This window comes from Anser cygnoides, chromosome 5 (assembly GCF_040182565.1).
Source record: "Anser cygnoides isolate HZ-2024a breed goose chromosome 5, Taihu_goose_T2T_genome, whole genome shotgun sequence".
NCBI lineage: Eukaryota > Metazoa > Chordata > Aves > Anseriformes > Anatidae > Anser > Anser cygnoides.
In genome coordinates this window covers 62,258,342-62,280,723 of record NC_089877.1, presented here as the reverse complement: position 1 = coordinate 62,280,723, position 22,382 = coordinate 62,258,342, and the positions used below count along the sequence as shown (strand labels likewise).

Sequence of the window (22,382 nt, the reverse complement as noted above, 5' to 3'; positions counted from 1 at the left end):
TTTGCCAGACTTCGCGGAAAGTTGGTGCCCGGGGGCGGCCCGGCTGGGGGCTGCAAGACCCCGGCCCCCCGACCCCCCCGACACCCCCCGGCGCCGCTCCCCCTGCCCTCCGCTGCGCTGCGCCTGCAGTCCTTGGGGTCTTTTTTTTCCCCCTTTTTCTCAGAGCCGTGAGACTTTTTAGGGGCTTTTCGTTTGTTGGCTTTCTTTTGGGTTTGTTTTTCTATTTTTTTTTTTTTTAATTTTAGGGTGGGGGAGGGTGGCGAGGGGCGGCTGCAGCCCCCTGCCCCATTGCAATCCCCCCCTCCCTTGTTCCCCCCCTTGCCACACTTGCGCAGAAATCCGCGCCGGGAAAATCCTTCCCTCTCACCTCCCCGCATGTCGGCACGGCCCCTCAGCCTCTCCTGTAGCAGAGCAACAGTAATAAATATCCCGATTCAACCCTCCCCACCGCCCCCCCCCCCCTTTTGCCATCGCCTCCCGCCCCCACATATTATTTAATAACCTTAATCCACCTTGGAAGAATGAGGGAGATAATTCGTTGCCGTGTATCCTGACCAGGAGGGTATTTTCGAAATCGATTAAAAATAAAAGGGAAGGGGGGGGGAGGAGGGAACAGACGAGGAGAAAAAAAAAAAAAAAAGAAAAAGGAAAAAAAAGAAAAGGGGGTGCTCGGGGGCTGGAAGAAGCCGGGCTGAGGCCGCCAGGAGGGCTGAGCAAGGCAGAAGCATCGCTGCCGGTGCCTGGGAAGGTGGCCGGGAGCGCAGGGAGGGTAGCGGGCATCGCCACCCGCTGCTGCCGGGGGGCATCGGCACAGCCCCGGCCTTCCCCGGCTCCCCCCGGCCCCAGCAGCCCGGGCTAATTCCCTCTGCCAAGAAAACAAGTGGCAGAGCTGGACAGCGTTACTTAAATAAACAAGGGTCTCTTTAAAATTCTCATCCACTTCAGATGTCTAAAGTAAGATTGTGATGATTTTGTCACGGTTTGGTAAATTTACCCCTTTAAGAGGCTTTCATAAATCCCAGAACACACCTTCAGCCAGATTTGAATATAGATTTAGGTTTTAAAACCCAGAAGCTGGGAACACCGCTTTATCAAAGAGAATTTCCCTTTAGCTTAGCAATGTGTCGGAATGGCTCTCGCAAAGATTGGATCTGAGAGGGGGAAAAAGGGGGAACCTTCTTCCTGGAGCAATCCTGCACACACTTTGCAGCTGCCTCTGCCTCCAGCCTTCTGCAGCTCGTGGAAAAGTTGCACCAAAAAAAAAAAATGTTGCAGCTGTAGGATCTAGGGGTTTTTGTTTTTTTATTATTATTTTGATATTTTTTCTTTTTTTTTCTTTTTTTTTAAAGAAAAACCAAAACTTTCCAATCTCTTCTGGTCCATTTGGAAAGCGTTTCAGAGCAGGTACGGTCCCAGAGAGCCAGACTAGCCCGGGCTAACGGGGAGTGAGTGGATCTGTGTGATTTGCACTCTCAGAACTTTGTGCTCAGAGAACCAAAATCTGCTTCTGGGATGAAAAGAAACTCTAACTTCTGCTTCTCAGTAAGTTCTCCAACTTCCGATGCCAACCGGGTTACAGATCCATTCCTTTTTCTCTCTCTGCATAGCTGTGTCTCTCTGGTCTCCTTCTCTCTCTCTCTCTCCTTCCTCCGGTGTAATTTCCAACTCCTCTTTACTAACGCGAGCGTTTTGCGAGGTTTTTTTTTTTTTTGGTTGCCGTGTGTGTTGCCCACCAGGCTGATCGCGCTGCGGCTGGGTGTGCTGACAGGGAACCGAGGCGTTTGTGCAGGTTGGGCGAAAAGTTGAGGAAGGAAAGCGACCCCCCCCCCCCCTCCCAGACCGAGCCGATTTATTATTTGTCATCTTTGCATCTCCGATCGGCTCCGCAAAGCGATGCATGCTACGCACTTTTAAGCTTTTCCCCTCATCGGATTTGTGTCTCGTTAAAACATTCCGTACTTTCCTGGGAGTTTATCTGCAATTCAATTGCGGGATTTTTTTTTTTCTCTCTTTCGACACTCCCCCCCTCCCAAATTTCCCTTTTCGGGGTGCAATCCCAGAGCCCTCGGCAAAGCCGTGCAACTTCGAAAAAGGGTCGGATTCGTTTAAAAATGCCGGAATGCTAAAAAAAAAAAAAAAAAGGAAAAAAAAATCCCCCCCCCCTTCTTCCAAGCGCCTGGGAGAGGCATGGCAGAGCCGGCATCTCCTTTGGGAAGGGGGGTGTTTGGGTTTGTTTTCCTGGGGAAAAAAAGAAAAAGAAAAAAAAAGAAATAAGGCAGCATCCTCGCCTAGATGAAACCAAGTTTCATAATTTGAGTGGGGAGGGCCGGGGGGAGGAGAGGAGGGGATGGCGGAGGCGATCGGGGGCGATCCGCGATTCGCGCAGCTCCTCTCGGGGCCAGGCAGCTCCCAAAAATGATGCCCGGGAGCGGGGAAAGGGAGGTCAGCGCCTGCACCTGGAGGAAGGTCTTGTGTGAAGGGGGGGTGGAGAGGACCCCCCACCCCCCCCCCCCCAAAAATTATAGAGAGAAATAAACCACCAGCACTAATGCAAAATAATAATTATAAAAAGTCTTTGGGGTGGCTGCGCCGGGGGGTGCGTGGGGTACGCGCGTGGGAACGGGGCCGTGGATCTGTCCGTGCCGCTGTGTGTCCGTGTGCCCACCAAACTGGCTCTAATTCTGCCAGTTTGCATCTTTTTTTTTTTTTTTTTTTCTTCCCCTCTCCAGGCCACGAAGTTACCTTGATGAGCAGCTTCCTACAGCAATCAGATTATAGCTCCCCGAGCCAGATATTAAAATAACGGTTCCCGTCCAGTATCTCGCGTGTTGGCAAACTTGGGAGAAATGAAGGGGTCGGGGGGAGGGGGGCAGGGAGAGAAAGAGCCAGAAAAAGGGTTTTGTAAGAAAGAAGAAAAGAAAACCTCAGAGAAGCTTTAAACTAGTCTTTCGTTTGTAACCTTTTACAACCTTTATTTCCCGTATATGAAAAGCTCCTTTTATTGAGCCCCAGAAAGAACTTTTTTCCCCCCTTTGGATTTTTAATTAGAGCCCATCAATTGCAGCCATATATATAAGAATCGATATAAAGTAATCCGTGGAGATGGGCTAAGGTTTTAATCGAAAATCTTCTTTGCCATTCTTTGCAGATCTTCTTTAGCCGCTGGCTGGTGGAGAAACAAATGTTCATTAGGAAAATGCCCCCCAAACCCCCAGAGCAGCCCCCCCAACCAAACAAAGCCCCAATGCAGAAAGCTCGCAAAAGATCAGAAACCAACTGTTGTTGTTACCATGTGAATAAGAAATTACTCCTGTGCTTAACTTCATTTTCCTTTGCAGGCAGTCATTGCTGGGCGGGTTTCTATATCGCAAACTTTAAAAAAAACAGCTCCGCAGCCTACAGCTAATTTCCCCCCTTCCCGGACTGCGTGTCGGTGATGGTATTTTCCTCTGGTTTGTGTGCCCGCGAGTGGCTGTGTGTCCGGTAACAAAGATCCCACAAGTACAACACTGCGGGGAAATCCAGACCCCGTCCCCTTGCAGCCTGTCAGCCTCACAAATAGCACACTTTCTTTTTTTTTTTTTTTTTCCCCTCGGCTTTTTTTTTTCCCTCTTTACTTTCTTTTCTTTTTTTTTTTTTAAAGTGTTTTCCATTATGTAAAATTTAACCCTTTGCCTTCACGCTATGGAATATTTATTTTCCAATGCAAAGAGAAAGGAAGAAAAACCCCAAGTCCCTAAAAGCTCCCCAAACCTTCCTCCTTTCTAAAGAACTAGGGCTGTTTTTTCTCCAGGGGTAGGAGGGGAGTGGAAGCTAAATATTAAACAATGCAGGCAGCTTCGGGTTTATTTTGGTAAATTAATTGTGAGACGATTCTGGCTCCCGTGTGTTTCTGCATGATTAAACTGTGCTATTTGTTCCCCAAAGCTGCACATTAGCAGAAAGCGCAAGTCTATTTTAAAGCATCATCCTCAGGTTTAATGTAGGCAAACTAGGCTGAGCGAAAAGTTTACCCGAGTAATTGCGGCTAAGAGTCGACTGTAGTAGTTTTAATCATGATTTTCTATCTGATAAGTGCGTTTGAAAGAATGGACCCCGCATTTTTTTAATCTGAAGGAAGCGAATCTGACCGTATTTGTACCCCAACCTCGCGTCTTATCTGTATGAAATTTCAATTTATTTAAAAGCCTGGTATTTAATACACTACACGGGCCACATTTAGTTTAGACAAACCCCCCTCTTGTACTTTCTCCGTAATCACGCCTAATGAAAACGTGGGATTTTCCCATTATTAAAAAAAAAAAAAAAAAGTGAAAATATAATGCATCTTCATTAGGAAAATTGACTGCTGCGCTCAAGACAGTTCTTAATTGAAAAGGCAACCTATTTTAATGGTGTGGTTGAGGAGAAGATTACATACTTTATCCAAACACAAAGACAATTAATAATGAGGAGCAGGCTGCTGCCATTAACTCTAATGTAGTTACATCAATGTCAGCGCCAGCGCCCGTACCTGAGGGGTGCGAGGCTCGTCCCCCCCGCTCCGCCGGGCCTCTGCCCCCCTTCCCGGTGCTTTTTGGGGGATGCACGGCCCCAAGAAGTTGCTCTCGGAGGGGACTTCGGGAGCAGCCGAGCGCAGGACGGGCGGGAGCGCGGCGGTGCGGAGCGGGGGCAGCGCTAAAACCGAGGTCTGCAAACGAATCCGTGCCCCCCAGCCCGGGGACAGCTCGGGGCCCCCGGCACGATCCCAAAGCTGCCAAACCCGGCCGGTCGCCGAAGCGACACCTGCCCTTCAGGCACCAATTTGGGGCGGAAAAAAAAAAATTAAACTTTCATTTGCTCGGTGTGCCCCTGAAGTGTATTTACGCCGAGCGCTGGCTGTTAAGTTTTTTGTCTTTGTTTTTCCTTTCTATTTATTCTTTTTATTTATTTATTTTTATTTTATATTTTCCTTTTTCTCGCCCTAGGAGTGGGCCGGAGGCTGCCCGGGGCCGCCCGGTACCCGGAGCCCGGCTCCGTGCTCGCGGCTGGGGCTGGGGGCGCGGGGCGGTGCGCGCCGCTCCCCGCTTACACAAAGTCCCCTCCCTCGGAAGGAAAGTTCATTCGGTAACCGCAAATACAAGAATTAAATCACAGCAGCGCAGTTTCCCCATCAAAAAAAAAGAAAAAGGAAAAAAAAAAAAAAGGAAAGAAACAATGATCAATCCCCCCTTGTTGCACATTTGTTTCACTTTTTTTTCACTTTTTTTTTTTTTTTTTAATTTGGAGGGGGGTGCGTTGCAGCCTGGCTGTGGGGACCTGAAGGTGTATTATTATTTTATTACTATTTTTTTGTGTGTGTGTGCCCTGCCTGCTGTCCCTCCCGGGATGCTGGGAGCACAATGCGGGAGGCCCCCGGGCCTCATCCTGCCCATTCGGCCTCGGGTGGCTTTGCATCACCGCCGGGGGGTGCGGGGGCCTGTTCCAGGCCCCCCCACCAGGCAGACGGACAGGACCGTGGCCGGCATCCCCTCGTGGACAGGAGTGGCTGTGGGTGGCTGCCCTCCCAGACAGACAGACGGATGTGGACACGGGATGGGCATAGGGCATAGGATGGCACTGCTGTGCCCATCCATCTGTCCCAGACAGACAGACATAAAGGTAGGAAGGGCATCTGTCTCCCCCAGACAGACAGACAGACGGACAGACATAGCGGTAGGAAGGGCAGAGCAGTGCCCATCCGTCTCCCCCAGCCAGCCAGACGGACAGACGGACGGACAGCTGCCCACGCATCCCGGTGAGCAGAGCTGGGGGCAGCCCAGGTGGGACCAGGCTAATCCCCGGGCAGACAGACAGACAGACAGACAGACGGGGGCCGTGCCCCGCTCACCCTGCCTGGCCGAGGGGTGCCCCGCTAAGCCCCACGCGGGCGAGGTGGAGCGTGGCCAAACCTCGGGCTGGGGCAGGGCCGGATCCGGCCATGGCTCAGGCAGGCGGAGAGGGCCAGAAGCACGGGGCTGTGTTCAGCCACCGGCTGGACAAACGGACACGACGGTGCCCGGTTGGGTTTTGGCTGGGAGAGGCAGAGCCCGATGGGTTCCCGTGGGAGATAGGGGGTCCACAGCCACCCCGGACAGGGGGTTTTCTACCTGCAGAATGAAACACAACGCAGCTTCCCTCCCCACGCGGGAGCGGTGGGGTCCAAAGTGGCTGTGGCCTTTAGGAACTGCCCTAACATCCGCAATTGGAGATAAAAAGAAAGTTCCTGCTGGTTCCCTTCCAGACAAATGAGCCTGGCCGCGTCTCTTTGCTCTTTAGCAGCATCTGCCCACCCTCTGCACCTGATTCCTTCCAGGAGCCTTTCATCTCCCCCCGCTGCCTGCTCCCGCAGCCCCGGCTGATCTGCCCGCGGGCTTAATGGGACGGGAGGACGCGAGTCCCCGGGGACGGCCCTGTGCCCACCTCCTCCTTCTCATCTCCGCTCCCCCATGCACTGCATCTCCCCCTCGCCTACTCGGCCGGCAGCTAGCGAAGGGATTTCTGGCATCAGGAGGTTCTGGAGATTTTGCTTTACTGTCCGGGGATGGCAGTGCTAGGGGCTGGTTGTCCAATAATTTCTCTCCGAAGGAAGGCTGTCCCTGTAATGGGGAGGTTGGTGGCAGGCTGGTGCGTGTCTCTGTCTTTACATTCTCTCTAAGAAGCAGGAACTTGTACCAGATGCACCCAGTTTTGCCCTGGACGTGTTTATTTTCATATCAATGGTGCAGGTACATTCGATACCGACAGGTCACTAAGAAAAAACCATCCTTTTGTGCGTGCTCACTGATAAGCGCTGCGATGAGGTTCTTCCCTTGGGAGCAGAAATGCCTTTCAGGTATATTTTACATCACTCCTGAGCCCTGCCCCGGGTACCCCCAGCTCTGGTTCCTTTCCCTGGATGTGGCTGCCACCTGAGGGGGGGTCCCCAAGACCCACACAGCACCGCTATGTCTGGCATAGGGCTTGCGGAGGCCAGCTGGGACACCAGGGACATCTCAGGTGGCACGGGACACCTGTATTTAGGCAACAAAGCCATATGTGCAGCTTGAGCTGCTCTACCCTGTGATGCTCAGCTCTTCAGCTGCCTCCTGGTGCATGGTGAAGCCTCCTTTAAAGCTTTTTAGGTCCACAGCTGAAATGTAGGCACCTGTAAATATCACAACCTGGCCTGTGTTTTTTTTCCCAGACTCCTTGTGATCATTTTTTGGTGCCTGGTTTTAGCACTGGTGATGTGGCTGCCTCGGTCTCCAGGGCATCTTGAATTAATGCGGTGACCTCAAACACCCGGCGGGCCCTGAGTTTGGGGGGTGCTGACAACCTATCCCCTGAGAGCAGAGCCCTTTCTGAGGGCTCTCACCTTGGCCACCCTAAACCGTGCCAGTGTCTGCCTGTGGAGCATTTTGTGCTCTGGGTGTGACCTGGAAAAAACCCTCCAAGTCCTCAAGTTCTCCTCCTACGTGAAAACCCAGCACCATCAGGATGAGGTGCAGGCGGGAGAGCAGATGCAGCAGGCAGGTAATTTCCTAGAAGCTACTGCTAGGATTGGGACAGGGATGGGTTCTTGAGAGGGGTCCATGCCGTGCGAGGGGCAGAGCCATGCTGATGCTCTCTGCTCCATCTCGCAGGGTTCATCCTGCTGGAGAGGAGCTGGGGAGAAGGGGCAGAGCCCGGCTCTGGAGCAGTGGTGAGCAGGTTTCCACAGCTCCATATTTAGGGCAATTGCTGCCAGTTAATCTATTCAGGCCAAAAATCCACATTTGATATCTGATGAGAAATTCAGAATGAGTTGCAGCTCTTTCTCTAGTCTGCCTAGAACAGACATTTGCAGGCTATGTAAGCAATTTAAATATTTTATTGAAATGCGACATTCCGACATTTTTTACAAATGCATTGCTAAGAAATGCAGACCATGCTGTATAATTGCCCATCTCCCCTTAACTTACAGTTTTGTTTTTTTTTTTTTTAAACTAAAGAAGTAGAACAAAAGGAAGAAGGTGAATTCCTTTCACATAGATAAGAATTTTTCAACTGGAGGACATTTTTTTGACAAAATATTTTATTTTCGGGACATCCTGTTGCACTGTAGCTAGTTTCTACTTCTGTGCTTGGATTGTTAAAGGAGTTATTATATAAAGCCTATTAGAAAAAAAAAAAAGAGCTAATATAAAGGCCACATGCTTGTCATTCAGAAAAGCTCTCCAGTGTGAGACGTACAATTCTTACCGATGGAAGAGGGAACTTTTAACACACTAAATTAGAGCTAAATCTGCAGCCCAAGTGGGCTTTATTTTGTGGACAAATATTTCTGAGAGAAATGAGTCTCTATGCTCCCACAAGGATGGCTTTCACATTGTAGCACCCTGCCTTGGACATGTGCGGATTTTGGCTTCAAAGGTGGCCATTTTGTCAAAATTGCACATGACTCAAAAACTTGAAGGAATGACCAAGCTCAAGCGGAAAAGTCAAAATGTGATGCATGGTTTTGAGAAGTGCAGCTGGGAAACTTGGAGAAATGTAGACAAGGATATTATAAATGTTAAAAAAAAAAAAAAAAGGATGTTCAGTAATTGGGTGTTTATGAGTGAGCTGGTAAGAGACCTTCATGCTGAATGAAACTCTATACATTATCAAATGTTACTCTATACATTATCAAATAATATAGCTATGTTTTGTTACAAAATTAATCTATCATTTGAATACCTTGCCAGTGCTAACAAATGAATTCACACCATACCTGGATGCTATAGGGCTGCATTATGACTTTTTTGCAAGGGAGGAATTGTCCTATAAGTTAAGGCCAAGCAAAGAGGTTGTGGGAAGAGCAGTCTAGTGCCAAAACATCTTTTTTACATCTTGAAAATCCAAGTAACACTCACAGCATCTCCCAGGGAAGGAATTTCAGAAGACACTTGTGCTGTGCTTGGTGAAGCACCATTTCTGTGGTTTTGAGACCCATGGAGAAATGGGCAAACGGACAGATCTGCAGGATGTCCCAGAGTGTTAAATTTTGCTCAGGTTTAACTGAGGGACGTGTAAAATCTCATGTGGCTACACATCTGAGGCAGATCAAGAGTGCAAAGTGCACATTCCGATAGCAAGCACCAGAAACATTCCCAAAGGGTTGCTTTTGCCCTCAGTGCACCAAAAGCTCCCTGACTTTGACGGAGCTCTGCTGCAAGTATAAGACCATACAATTTCAGGGGCCTAATTTGACCGCTTGCCTTAATTAGAACCAGTTTTGTTTAGGCGAGCTGGTTCCCTTGCTGGGAACCAAGAAATCACAGACTTATACCTCAGAAAGTTCTCACTTTTAAAAAGATGGAGAATATTGTCAGATGTGCCTAGATTTGCTAGAGGTGGCACAACCCCCTTGGAGACTTGCATCCCCAGGTCTCTAAAAAGCAGCGGCATCCTGAGCAAGAGCATGGGTATCTTAATTCATTAACACCAGCCCCAGCACATAGGATAATTTGGCCTATATGAATTAAAGACTTTGGCAGTTTTCGCCTTTCTCTGAAATCCCATTGTGCTCTAACATTGCCAGTTTCCTGCTGGTGAAAGCAAAAAAGAGCCATGCAGTTGGTGTCTCAGTGACCCCGGCGGCTGTGGCTGTGGAAGTGGCACCAGTTTTGTCCTCGTCTGAGGTCCAATTTTTGTGTGTGTGTGGTTTGGGAGAGGGAAGGAGAGGCTGGATTCCAAACTTACTAAAACCAATAAAAATATCACAGTGCGGATCAAATACTTTCAAGTGTTTGTCCCGAAGGAACATTTATAAATCCATCAAATGTCAGTTTGCACATTAATTACTCTGTGTTTCCTTTGAGTATGGCGAAAGAAATTTTTACACTTGCCTTTCCTTTCTGTAATTTCCAGCCTTTAAACCCATTGCTCTCCCTCTCTCTTCCTTCCTCCCCCCTCCCCATGTAAGGCGGCCAAACCTGCAGGTTGGCTCCTCATAAATTGCTTGGCCGACCTGGGAATGTCTCTGCATGCAAATTCTTCCCTGAGTGCTCGCCTGGCTCATAACTGGCATAACCTGCTCTCTGCAGAACCACAGAGAAGTTTTTAGCCCAATCTTCTCCCCAAATGCACTCATTTTAGGGTATTTCTTAGAGAACTCATCCAGTTCCAACCCAGTCATCTACTCTGGAGCTGGACTTTTTATTATCAGGTTATGCTATTCTTTTAAGCACCTTTTTTTTTTTTTTTACTCTGTTTTTGATAGGAAAATTCTATTTCAAAATGAAAAATAAAACTTTAATTTAGAAGTAGTGAAAGAAAGCACATGGCATTTTCAAAATAAAATCTTCCTTAAAAACATCCAAATGAATTAAGAATGTTTTATTTTCCAGATTTTGTCCACAACCATACATAGTTTTGGATAGCATGATACTCAGATTTTCTGTCTGTCAAGAAATAAAATAATTGCTTAGTACTCCTCACATGCTTTGACAAACCTTAATTCCTTAATTGCTTTAATATGAGCAGCTTTGCATCATGTTTATACACTTTTATTCTCTCTGACTTCCATGGGTTCTGCTATCTTTGTTTCACTGGTGGAATGGTGAATTGTGGAGGGAAAAGGTGTGTGCAGAACAGGATCTCCCCTGCTCAGAGCAAGCCTCAGGTGCCAGCATCTGGAAGCATCTATCCCGATGCTCTAGAAATCACTACCACCTGCAGTTGCCTTGCTGACAGTGCAACAAGGGAGAAATTTTGCCTTCCCCAGTGTTAACAGGCAAAGCTTTTTGCAAAAAGAGTAAATTAGAAGATCTTTTGATTGATCAGCTGTTCATAAAAAGACTACTACATAAAAATGCCAGGCGTGGTTTTGCTAACAGAGCATCCCGAGAGACAGCTTTAAATTCTCAGAAACGTCCTTTTTTGGTCATCATTCTGCATAGGAGTGAGTGATGGTTTGTGGGGTGAATAACAATAAACTTGCTCAACCATAGCACAGACCATGGGGAAGCATGAGCAAGTGGAGACTTCCAGTTGTGGGGTGTAGCCTATGGATTTATTTGCCCTCAAAAGCATGTATATCACAGAAACACAGCTAAGGTGAGGGCAGAGTAACCCAGACTGTCCTTCAGCATCCTGACGGACATTCAACCATTCTGATGGAATGAACAAAGTAAGATGAAGTTGGGACATTGGGAAGCCCCCACCCACAGCCTCTAGATTTCCAGGTTTATTATTCCAATCATTGAATGCTGTGATTAAATGAATCTTTTCCTTCTGATGGCAGTAGGAAGAACACGGCTAGTTCTATTGGTTAATTAAATAGTTAAGATAATAAATTCATCTGCAGGTTATAATGTCTGTAATGAATAAGCCACATCCTCTGCTGATGGCATGCCATTCACTTCAGTAGAACTATAGTGATTTTTCCAGTGAATATTTTTGTGTCTTAACTTGCCAGAAAAGATTTTGAGAATAGTTTGACCTTGCGCATCCGTAACTAGAAAGCTCCGCTTTCAGCTAATGTGAAGTGACTTTTTGGTACCAGGGGGATTACGGATGAGGTCTGGTAACACAAGGTTGAGTTCAAGAGAAAATATAACACTCTCTCAAAGCAAAACTCTGGCTTTATTTTAAAGTGAGCACATTAGGCATATCATGTCCAGCTAGCAGCAGACACTCCTCTGAGTACAGAGCGATCCCGTTGCTACCAAAGACAGGTGGACCAGGGTGCAGGTGCATACAGATGCTCCACCATGGCCTCCAATTTTGGTTTTTACAGACTACGGTGAGCTCAGTTACTTCTGCCACTAACACGTTTTCCTTCTCTCGGTCCTGGCTTCATTTTGGAATTGAGCTCTTGGTTGGGTGCTTGGATAAACACAGGGAAGAAAAGCAAGAAGGAAAAAAACCCAGTCTACTTGTGAGGGAGATGAGCTTAATTCCATTCAAAATTATTTGTGACGGAATTGAAATGAAAGCACAACAGAAGGTAAAATTACAGCATTCATTAGACCTTGCTGCTGTTGGGTTGCTACCTACGATCTCCATCCAGTGGCTTTCTAAGCAATCAAGTGGTGCCAGGTTGCCTGATTTCAAATGAAAACCAAGATCATCCTCCTTCATTATTTCTACTGGAAATAATAATAATGTTACTCCTGACATTGTTAGGTTCTAACAGTGCCTTCCAAAATGCTGAGGTCATTGTGAAAATGGCCAGGGTTGGCCTCTACCTGTTGCCTGTCTCCATGTTGTAGCCTCAGAGCACAAAGGGGAGGTGGGAAAGCTGCAGCTCAGTCCCAAAGAGTCTTCAAAATGGAAAAAAGCAGCAAAACTTCCAGTGGGAGCAAGAGTAGAGGTAGCTGTAAGAGATGTCAGTGCCCATTTATCAACTCTCTGCTTCACAGGCGATGTGGGTGCTAATTGTCAGGCTGGTTACTTTGGCTCCTCAAATTCCTTGGATTGTCAGGTTTTTGGGGTCTCTTCTGCCAGGTTGGACCGAGCCAAGCGAGGAAGTGCCTGAGGTTTCCTGGGACATCAGATCCTAAGGAGCGTTGCACCTAACTCCTGGGTGTCAATTGGTGTCTCCTTACCCCACAGCTGGTTCAGGCACACAAGAAATGGGCCAGGCAGGATGAGGCCTGGAGGGCAGCACAGTATTTGTGGTGAACCACCACACCCACTGAATTTCAGGGATGACCTGTACTTTGTGAACTGGAGGTCTCTGAGCAAGTAAACACTATTTCTGTCAACAAGGTGCCCGAGAGTCTGTCAACACCATCTCTGCTACTACTACTACTAGAAATCCAGTGGTAGGAGAGGACTTCCTGCCAGGGGCAGCAGCCTTGCATCGGTTTATAGATCTAGATCAGATAGGGATCATTTAATCCAAGAATTTAGGATTTTATGTGTTGGCTAGACTTTACATTTGTGGAGTAGTATCTGCTTCTGTAACTGCTGTGTCTGGGAAGCTAATAAAGATGGCATTTTATACTTTGTTCACTGAAGTCCATTAGGTGGGATTCTGACTGTATCTCTTCTAGCCAAGGTATATGGGAAGGCATTTACTCAATCTGGTAACGCAGTCTGTGTTTCTACTGTAGTATCTACCTACTATACACATGTCCTGCTTGTGTGGTGCTGCATTAAATCAGCACCCTTTTTATTTCCATTCTTGAGGTAGTGATTTAATAGCTCATATTCCTGACTCGTCAATGCAAAAGCAGGAAGAATGGGAGCTATGACCTGAAGAGGGAAGGAAAGACACAGCAGAAATATTGCACAAGGCACAGCTTGTTGATTGATATTTATTTATGATTCAGATGTGGAGTAAGAGTACCGCATTTAAAAGGAAATGGTTTGTGCTTTTAATAAGGCTCTTCACTCACAGCTGTTCTGATATAACCTTTGCATTACCCATTGCATTTTCCTTGTAGTATTCTGGCTTTATGGTCTGCTGACTCACAGACATGTATCTTCTTCATTACTTAAAAATGTGATTGCTTACATAGCAATCTCTTCCTGTAGATAAAATGAATGCAACTTCCATTTGCTTTTATATTTTTTTAATATAATACAAAACCATCGCTGTTATTAGTTTAATATGGAGAGCCTCTTAAAATGGTCCAAGCATCATCTGCTTTATTAGTGCCTGCTTGACAAAGCTTCCACATTCCACAGTTAGTTTGCTTCTGAGGATGCTAAGGCTTTACAATACGCAGTGAGATTTTGATAAAATCTCATCAAAGCCTGCTAAAAGATCTCCTTTATCTATTTTGATTGGCTTGATTACATTGATTAATGAAACACTGGAGGATTTTATGTGATGGGATTAAATAACGCAATTAGTTTTAATAATTTTTCTAAAAAATAGATTTTGGAAAGAACAAAAGGAAAAAAAAGAGAGCAATGTTCTGTGTATAGTATTCATGATAAGTCATAATTCTTTGGTTTGCCCCTTGGAACAGTGGCATTTCACAGACTTCAGATGCAGGAATGCTCAAGAGGAAATATAAGTGAGAAAGTTAATATTGGGGTGAGTCTTAACTCTACAATATTTTACAGGCTGTCACTCACTGCAGTGCTAGGAAGGAGCCTCTGGCACCCTGAAGGCAGGCTGTTGTTTTGCCATACTGACCACCTCCTTGTTCATCTCTGGCTGTTTACAGAGGAAATTTCTGGATGAAATCATATAATTTACACGGGTTAAGTAGGCTGCGGTATTTGCAGCAAAAGCTGGCAGTTCTATGACAGTGAGTGGCAGCTGCCTGGACAAGCCATAGCACTGTCTGCTTATGTTTGTGTTTAACCCTTAGAGTTTGCTTGGAGACATTTCACGGTCTCTATGCAACCTCCACCACCAAAATCAGTGGAGTTGCACTAGCTTCCCCTAAGGGTTTCCCCTATTACAGCCTATGTGTCTTGGGGCCAAGAAGGCAGATTTATGGAAGTCAGAAAATTAAAGTCAGTATAGTCATTGTCGTGACTATTGAAAACTAACAGCAATGAGGTTCAACTGATGTGAGTAAGAGGAGCTACAAGAAAGTAGCAGAGAGCATTACAATTCTGCTGACTATTCCTCAGTTTGTGCTCAGGTGATGAGTTCACAAAGTGGCACATCTCCTAGGACACCTTTCAGGGATCTCTGTGCTTCCGGTGAGGATTTGCATCCCACATGGGCTTTGAGAGAAGTACTGGGTGCGTAACTTGCACATTTACCTTCTCCTTCAGACCCAAAGCAGCTGTTCCTGGGTCCATCTGGGCTCTGTTTCTGAGCAAATCCTTCGGACCTGGACTCAGGTACCCCCATGGGTACCCATACCTAAGGTGGACACAGCTGCATGTTATTCAGGACTGCGAGGAACAGTTCAGCCCCACATTGTCCAGGATTGCTAGTCCTTAGTTCCCAGTGCAATGAATAGAAGGGGAGGTAACACTATCAAACGTAATCTTATAGTGGCCTGTGTGGACACTGCCTCCAACTCCTCCACATTCACTGTGTTGGAAGACAGGAGTTGGTCTGAATTGCTCTTCATCAATTGGAACTTAGATGAGGCTGTAGGTGAACCCTAAGCACTAGAACTGGAGGTCTACATGGGGTCCTCCATCTCTTTGTTCTTCAGTTGCTGCAGCTATGCAATAATTAGGCTAATATTCACGTGCCATTTGGGGGTTCAGTGATGTCTAATTGACATTTATAATGCATCCCGGAGATCTTGAAGGTACATAGCAATATGAATGCAGAGTGTCATTGCTGGAGATTGAGGTCTCACTGGCATTTCCTACATCTAGAATATCAATTCTAATTGCCATTTATTCTTCTTCTCATCTAGGTATATCTCTACATCTTGTTTACTGTCACTCTGCACTAAGCTGTTACTTCAAAGCATTTGCCTTGAATAATCACAATCAGTAAACTGCATAACAGCTTTGTTAAATACACTGCCTCTACCCTTACAGTAAGTTCCTGGGAAGAAAAGACAAGCAGAAGCTGTGCATTTTGAATCCAGGTCTGATTTCAGAGATAGCAGGCAGCAGAAGTTTGTGCACACAGTTTAGAGAGGTTTGGGACTACACTACTTCTCCATGCAGTGGGTCATGGGAGATACTGTATTGCCCATCTGCTCCATGGTTGGATCCATGGCTCAGACAGTGCAACGATGAACATGCTGGTTCAATCTAAATAGGATCAATTTTTATATCCATTTTAACTTTATTATTTTTTTTTCCTACATGTTCTTTGTTCATAGAGTGATTCTAGGTCCTTCAGCAGGGAAGGCACAAAATTGTGGATTTTCTTCTGATTTTGTTATTGAACCTTTGTGTGGCCCTGGATGCATTTCCATCCTACCCTTTGTGTGCTTTGATTTCCTACTCTTTAAGCTTTCCATAGTATGGAGTGAGTCCTACACTGTGTTTATGTCACACCCAGCTCAGCAGGGTCCTGATCTCGTTGGAAATTTAATGTGGCATCAATATCACTACATTACACACCAATTCAGTTTACTCTTTTATTGCTAATAGCCCCAATACTGAATGAGTCAAGGCCCAGACTGCTCAGGCTGAGGTAAACGAATAGTCCTATTGAAACAGGCATCCAGATGATCTGTTTCAAAGAAAATGTTGGGCCTCTGTTGGTAGCGAGGGACTGAGAGTGAATGCAGGCTGTGCAGAGTGGCAGGATAAGGTCATCTGTGTGTAGTGGGTGCTGATCAGAAAAAAAGCCTCACAGTCTCCCTTCATTACAGCTATGGGTCTGGGAAAAAAGAAACAGGACTCAGGTAGAGGACAGATACTTTCAGCAGGTTCCCAGCCCAGCCCGAATCTGTGCTCACTGCCTGCACGCTGCCTTTTCTGCAATACTGGTCCTGCAGCCTGCATGTGCCTGGGCCAAGTGCTCCTACCTGTCTTCACACTATGCAGATAAATCCATGCAAAGTTTTCCTGGCTGATGCAAAAACTATCATCGTGATTCCCCAAGGCAAGCATATGTGCTCTCTGGATTTGTTATTGCATTGACAACACTGATTATCCACAGAAAAGGACGGATTCAGACACAAAGTCAGATATCAAAACTGCAATACTAAAGTATAAGGGTGAAAATTATGTGTTGTTGTTGTTTTTCATGAACAGAAGTTTTCTTAGCATCTGAAAATTTGCCTCTGCACTGCAAAATGCTGCTTGCAGACTTCTAGAATAGGCTGAGATCAGACTTTATAAGTGCTGTCCCTTTAGGGCTGTCAGTGAAATAAAATATTCATCCCCTGAGGCTCTGCCATGAAGCAAATATATTAACTAACAAAAATAAATCATACTCTTTCTAATAAAGTATTCAATTGCTTGTTCTAGCAAATATAGGAAATGGAGGTTTAATCAAGGAAAACAAGACTTTACATCAGACCACAAGGTATTCTTGGCTAGAACTCTGATAATATGCTTGAATAATTCGGGTAGTAGTAAAACTGAGCAGTCCAGAGAGGGTAGTTCTTACATTGATTTAGAGTGACAGGATTTGGGAAGACAAAGAAGTAGCCAAATTAGCTCTGGAAAATGATCATTTATGAAAGTTTTGCTAATGTCTCATCTCAAAGCTGGATACGGATACGTCTCAGGTTTCTGCTCTGTTTATTTGTTTGTTTGGAAAAGCAGAGATGGTAATAAATTGGCAAATAACCAAAGCAGAGAAGGGACTTAATCTGACTGGGAGTTCTCCTGGAGATTCCTGTATAGGAGAGCAAATTCCCTCTTTCCATATATCAGTGCTTCACATTTTCCTCACCATGTAGAATTCTTTTTATCCAGACAGATTAACATGGACTCTCAGATTGAGAATTGGCACATATAGATATGAACCCCCTGTGTCTTTGCCCTCCAAAAGACCAATCCCCATATCTCCCCCCACCCCGAAACTGCATTGTTTCAACCTATTGCTCAAGCAGGCTGTGTACCCTCCACCAAAGTTTCCATGAATAACATTGCAATCTTTGGAACAGATCCAGAGCCAGTTTGAAGATAATAGGAACACTGAGTACTAAATAACAGACTGACAGAAGACATGACACCATGCTGGCAGAAGACATGTGTGCATGACTTTTATAGTAACCAGGGCACTCATTGCTTCATAGTTAGAGGACAGCAAAGCAAACTATCAGAAAAAAAAAAGGCAATTTTTAATATCTCATGATGTTAGCTGGAGATGATCATGTATATTATAGAAGCAATAGAGTTGGTGGTCCTCTGTAGATGGAAGCTGGAGCTGGTTCACCTGCGTGATATTGAGGAGCCATGTGGAGATCCTCAGTATGCATATTGGATAGGAATTTCTGCTAAAAGATTCAGCTCTGAAAATTAACATTGACGTTATGTGAAGTCAATTGATAGGTTTCAGACTCATCACATAATAGAAAGAAAATAGGACCATTTCCATTTCCTAAAGTTATTAAAATACATCTACATTTTCCTAATTTTTAGTCTTTAATCTGTGGCATATGTGCTTCTGTATGACCCACTTCAGAGCCATAGAAGTGTCTTGTTCATTCATATAGATGAATACCTGAGCTATATTTCAGTGTGTTAGCCTGAGTGAAATTTCAAGTTGAATTAATTGCCCTGGTGGAAAAAAAGACATACCCATAATGCTTTCTGCAATCTGGGTCTTAACTCAGAACCCCTCAAGAGGAGCAAAAGACTTTATGACAAGATGAAGTCTTGTAGGTACTTGCATCCTGGGTTCAGACCAAGAAATTGAGCTGGGGACACCGCTAGGTCAGAGCCTGAGATCATGTTCTTGAATTATGGTCTGATGAGTGATTACAGGGATTCCAACCTCTGTAGTTGGAAATTACATGAGAGGGGAAAAAAAAAAAAAAAAGTGTTGAGCTCCCCCTATATCTTTTCCTACAAGGAAACTCCTAGCTCTGTGGCCAGGCTTGAAGGTGGGCCTTGCACAGGTATCTGACTGGGCCTAGGACACAGCACTTGTCATCTCGCTAGACCCAGCCTAAACCAAGTAAAGGGACTTGTCTTGAAACACCCTCAACTCCGAAAATCTGTAGGCATCCTTCTTTAGAAGAGGTGCTTTGTGGTGTCAGGGAGCTCATCATGCCGATTTGATTGGGCTGGAGTGGGCCGCACAAAAGGATCATGCACCACTGGGCATCCCTTTGCTTAAGCTGTGGAGAGGAGGCTGAGTTGTGAGCACACTTCACCATCGTGTGGAATAGCTTTATCTTTTATTGCTTGTGCAGGATCAAGCACTTTCACTTCAACAGGAGATTACTTCTGTTTGAAGCCTTAACCATACGCTGTAATGCTTAGATATAAAAAGGGCATGGAAGGCAAAGCATGCAGGAATTAAATCGTATATTATATATGCATGCAACAGAATGAACCTCGCACAAGCCTCATGTTAGCTGTGAATATCTGTTCCACTTCATGAGAGCCCTTTCCTTTATTTATCACTGTTTTCTAGTGATATCAGTGGGGTTTGTGCATGCTGTCTTCTGGAGGACTGAATTCTGCTGCCCTTTCTTAGGCAAAACCCCCGGTCAGGAACAAAGGACGTAATGACAGAAACAAAATGTCTCTATTTGCAAGCACTCTTTACAGGTGCTTGCTTATGTATTAGAGATGCAAATGATTGTTTTGTTTCAAATGAGGTAAATCTAAGATTAAACTCCCATCGAAGAGTAAATGTTCCTTTTACCTTTCATGTTTAGTAGCTTGAAAGAGCCTACACAACAATAAATTGCATTACAGAAGCTCCCACTGACACAACCATATGTTAGCAGTCTCCGTTTTGAAGGGTTACAGCTCGGTTCTAAGAATTTGCTGTGGGCTGAAATTTGGCAGTCTCTGCTCAGTAGCTCGGTTTTAAAACCTAGCCTCAAATGCTTCCCAGTTCCTCATGAGCCATCCCGAAATGAGCAGAAGGGGAAAAGCTGAAGCTCGGTGAATTTAAGTTTGGTGCTTACATGACCGGCAGCTTCTGCCCTCACAGGAAAAACCTGCAGGGCCTGGACCCTTGAGGAAAATGCTGAAAAACAAAACTGCAAAGCACAAAGAGTTGTCACTCGGGAGGGAGGGAGGGAGGGAGGGAGCTGGCTGCCTCCTGGCACTGCAGGCCGCAGCAGGTTGCAGCTCCTGGGGCTGTGGGAAGACCATGACCTGCGGTATCCAGGAACATGATCAGCTTGCAATGAGAGCCCCGGGAAAAGGGGGGGGGGTGTGGGGGGAAGAGGGGAAGGCTGAAAGTTGAGGAGCAGGCAGTGGTTTGTGCAAGTCCCGAGGCACACTGCCTTTAAATTCCCGCTTCTTGGCTGCGAGCGAGGTGGGAAGGCTTCCTACCCGGAGGGCCTCGTGCTGCTGGGCGCTGTACTGGAGCAGGGAGGGGAGCGAAGTTTGTAGCGAGTTAAACAGCATAAAATGAGAGAGGAGGGGAGTTACAAACCTATGTCTTCAGCCCATTTATGTTCACTAGGATTTTTAGAGTATCTCTAGGGACCAGACCTGTGCTGGTTTGAGATGAAGAGAGTCAGCCCCTTCCACAGAAGCATTCAGGCTCCCCTGGCTGTTCACATCTACACGCTGGGGAGCATGGCCTCCCTTAATTCTGCTCAGGTGTTCTTATGAGACCATGAAAGACGAGGCTGGAAGGGAGGTGAGGCTGTGTCTGGTCACCCTGCTGCCTGATTAGCATGGTGGCAGCTAGGGGTACGTGACTGGCACAAAGGCCTTTTCCTTGACAGCCTTCTGAAGATATCTGGTGTCGGCATTTCTTTGAGGGCACCAGGGCAGGCCAGAAATAACTTATTTCTAAGCTGTATGTGATGACATTAATACAACACTGCACGATTTTGGTTAGAAAAGAGGTACTATTTATTGATTCCCAGTATGATTTTTAGTGACCACCAGAATGAATGTCCCTTTTCTCTTCTCCCCCCTGGTCAGATGTCCTGGCTGTAGAGTAAAAAAGACTAATTCCATCATGACCCAGCAGCTGGAGAGGTTCATTTGGAAAAGACTGAGCCCTGAATGAGAATTTCAGTACTGCTTCCAATGGGTGAGCAATTTTTTCCTGCTGATCATATTGGGAAGGGGTGAGGTAGATTTGCAGGAAAGCTTTAAGTGTGGTGTGGATAAATGTGAGCACTTTGGGTGGGAGATAGGAGGACTTTGAAGGGGACACCCTTGCCTCCAACACGCCACCCCACATCTCTTTCCCCCCACTGTCAGCAGAGCTGCATGGCCATCAGAGCTGCCACGATGCTGTCACCAGAGCTGCCGTGGCCATTTGCACGCAGATGAGTCCGTGTAGCTATGATGGTCAGCTCCTGGAGACCATCTCCTGGAAGGATGAGCAACCTGATAGCAATGCCCATTTAGAGGAATTCCTCTAGCCCGAGGACCACATCTCTGATTTGGGATGCAGCAGGCTGTGGTGTCATTCTCCTGCAGGCAGAGTGGGAGGTAGTTCCTCCAGTCTTTGTGTCTGCTGCTGGTGTCATGGGGATTTTCTGCAAAACCCCATTTCATTACTGTCACTCTAATGGTGCTTGACAACATTCAATGACCACGTGTGAAGAAATATAAATCATATTCTTTCCTGGCGGGTAGGCAAATGTAGGAATGTGCTATCTGGAGAGGCTCAGCCGATCTGACAGATTTCTTCTGCTGTTTGTGTGTGGGACTTATAAAGGTGCGTGAACCTCAGCAGGTCCCAAATGCAGCCTGGGATTAGAGGGGGGTGCAATTAGGGCTGTTAGCACGTCTGCCCTGCCTTCCTGAATCAACTGAGATCATACATCTGTGCAAACTACCTCTCATGTGCGATCATGGGATGCGCTTTCTTGGTCTTATTCCTACTTTTGGTCCTCAAAATCTGACTGCTTGGTGCCACTTGGTGCCACTGGCTGGAAGAAGCAAGATGAAAAAATACATAAATTAATCTTTAGGCAAACTTCGGAGTGTGGGTGCCCAGTAGTCTGAATTCAGCCAGCAGGGCTGTACACGGATGTGAACTGAACCGTACTGTGTGTGGTTGCTTTACCACAAAATCAGCCTTTCTCTGCTGAGCAGTCTCCCGAGCTACTTTACAGGGAGGATCTAATGTGTTGTATGAAAAGTAAAGAAATTAAATAGCAAGTGTTCCACTTGACCAAAAGGTCAAAGTCTCTGTGATTAAAATGCTTTGTTATTTTAAGATCAGGGAATGTCACATAACCATTATATATAAATGGCAAAGTTTCTGTGTGCACTGACTGTTGAAGAGCATTGCTAACTCCGTCCTTGGGGTGCCAGCTGAATCCACCTTCCTTAAGCAGTCCTCACATCCTACAAACGTTGCTGCATGGCCACCAGGCAAAGAAACACTTGCAGCTGGAGAGAGTTAATGTAGCTGAATAGACTCCTCCCTCCCAGCTCTACACGTGCGATATTGTGCTTGCTGATGTTCTTTGAGTGTTCTTGCGCTGTTTTCTCTTCTTATTCTTTTTAAATTAAAAAGGCAGCCCCAAAACTGGTATCAGATATACTGACCTCATAACACAAAGGCTTGTTTTGGAAATGCCCTGCTCTTTAGCAAGTGGCTGACAGTGAATGTGGCAGTACTGAGGACCCAACGTGACTGACCTTGCCTCGACTTTGGCTGGCCTTTGTGGATCTGCTGAGCAGGCAGCTGTGAGACAGAGATGGATGTCCACAGAAAGCTAGGATGATGCACTTGAGTTTTGCTTCTGTCCTCCCAGATCAGAGAAATAATAGGATGAGATGCCAATGAATTAATTATTAATTTATTTAACAGTTTCCAAACAGCATTGTCACAAGTAGATCCTGCTGTTGCTTTGGGCTCTAAGTAATGTTAGATCTGGTTTAAATGATGAAGCCATTTTGATAGCTTTGTGCTG

General features: G+C 46.0%; 1 long non-coding RNA gene across 1 annotated transcript in view; it reads left to right on the top strand.

The window, feature by feature from the left end:
- The first annotated feature begins 608 nt into the window (after positions 1–608).
- LOC136791002 (uncharacterized) overlaps positions 609–22,382 on the top strand; it is a 91,969-nt gene continuing 70,195 nt past the window's right edge. Inside the window, exon 1 of the long non-coding RNA XR_010832040.1 lies at positions 609–1,542. This is a non-coding gene — a long non-coding RNA (uncharacterized lncRNA). The remainder of the gene's footprint in view (positions 1,543–22,382) is intronic.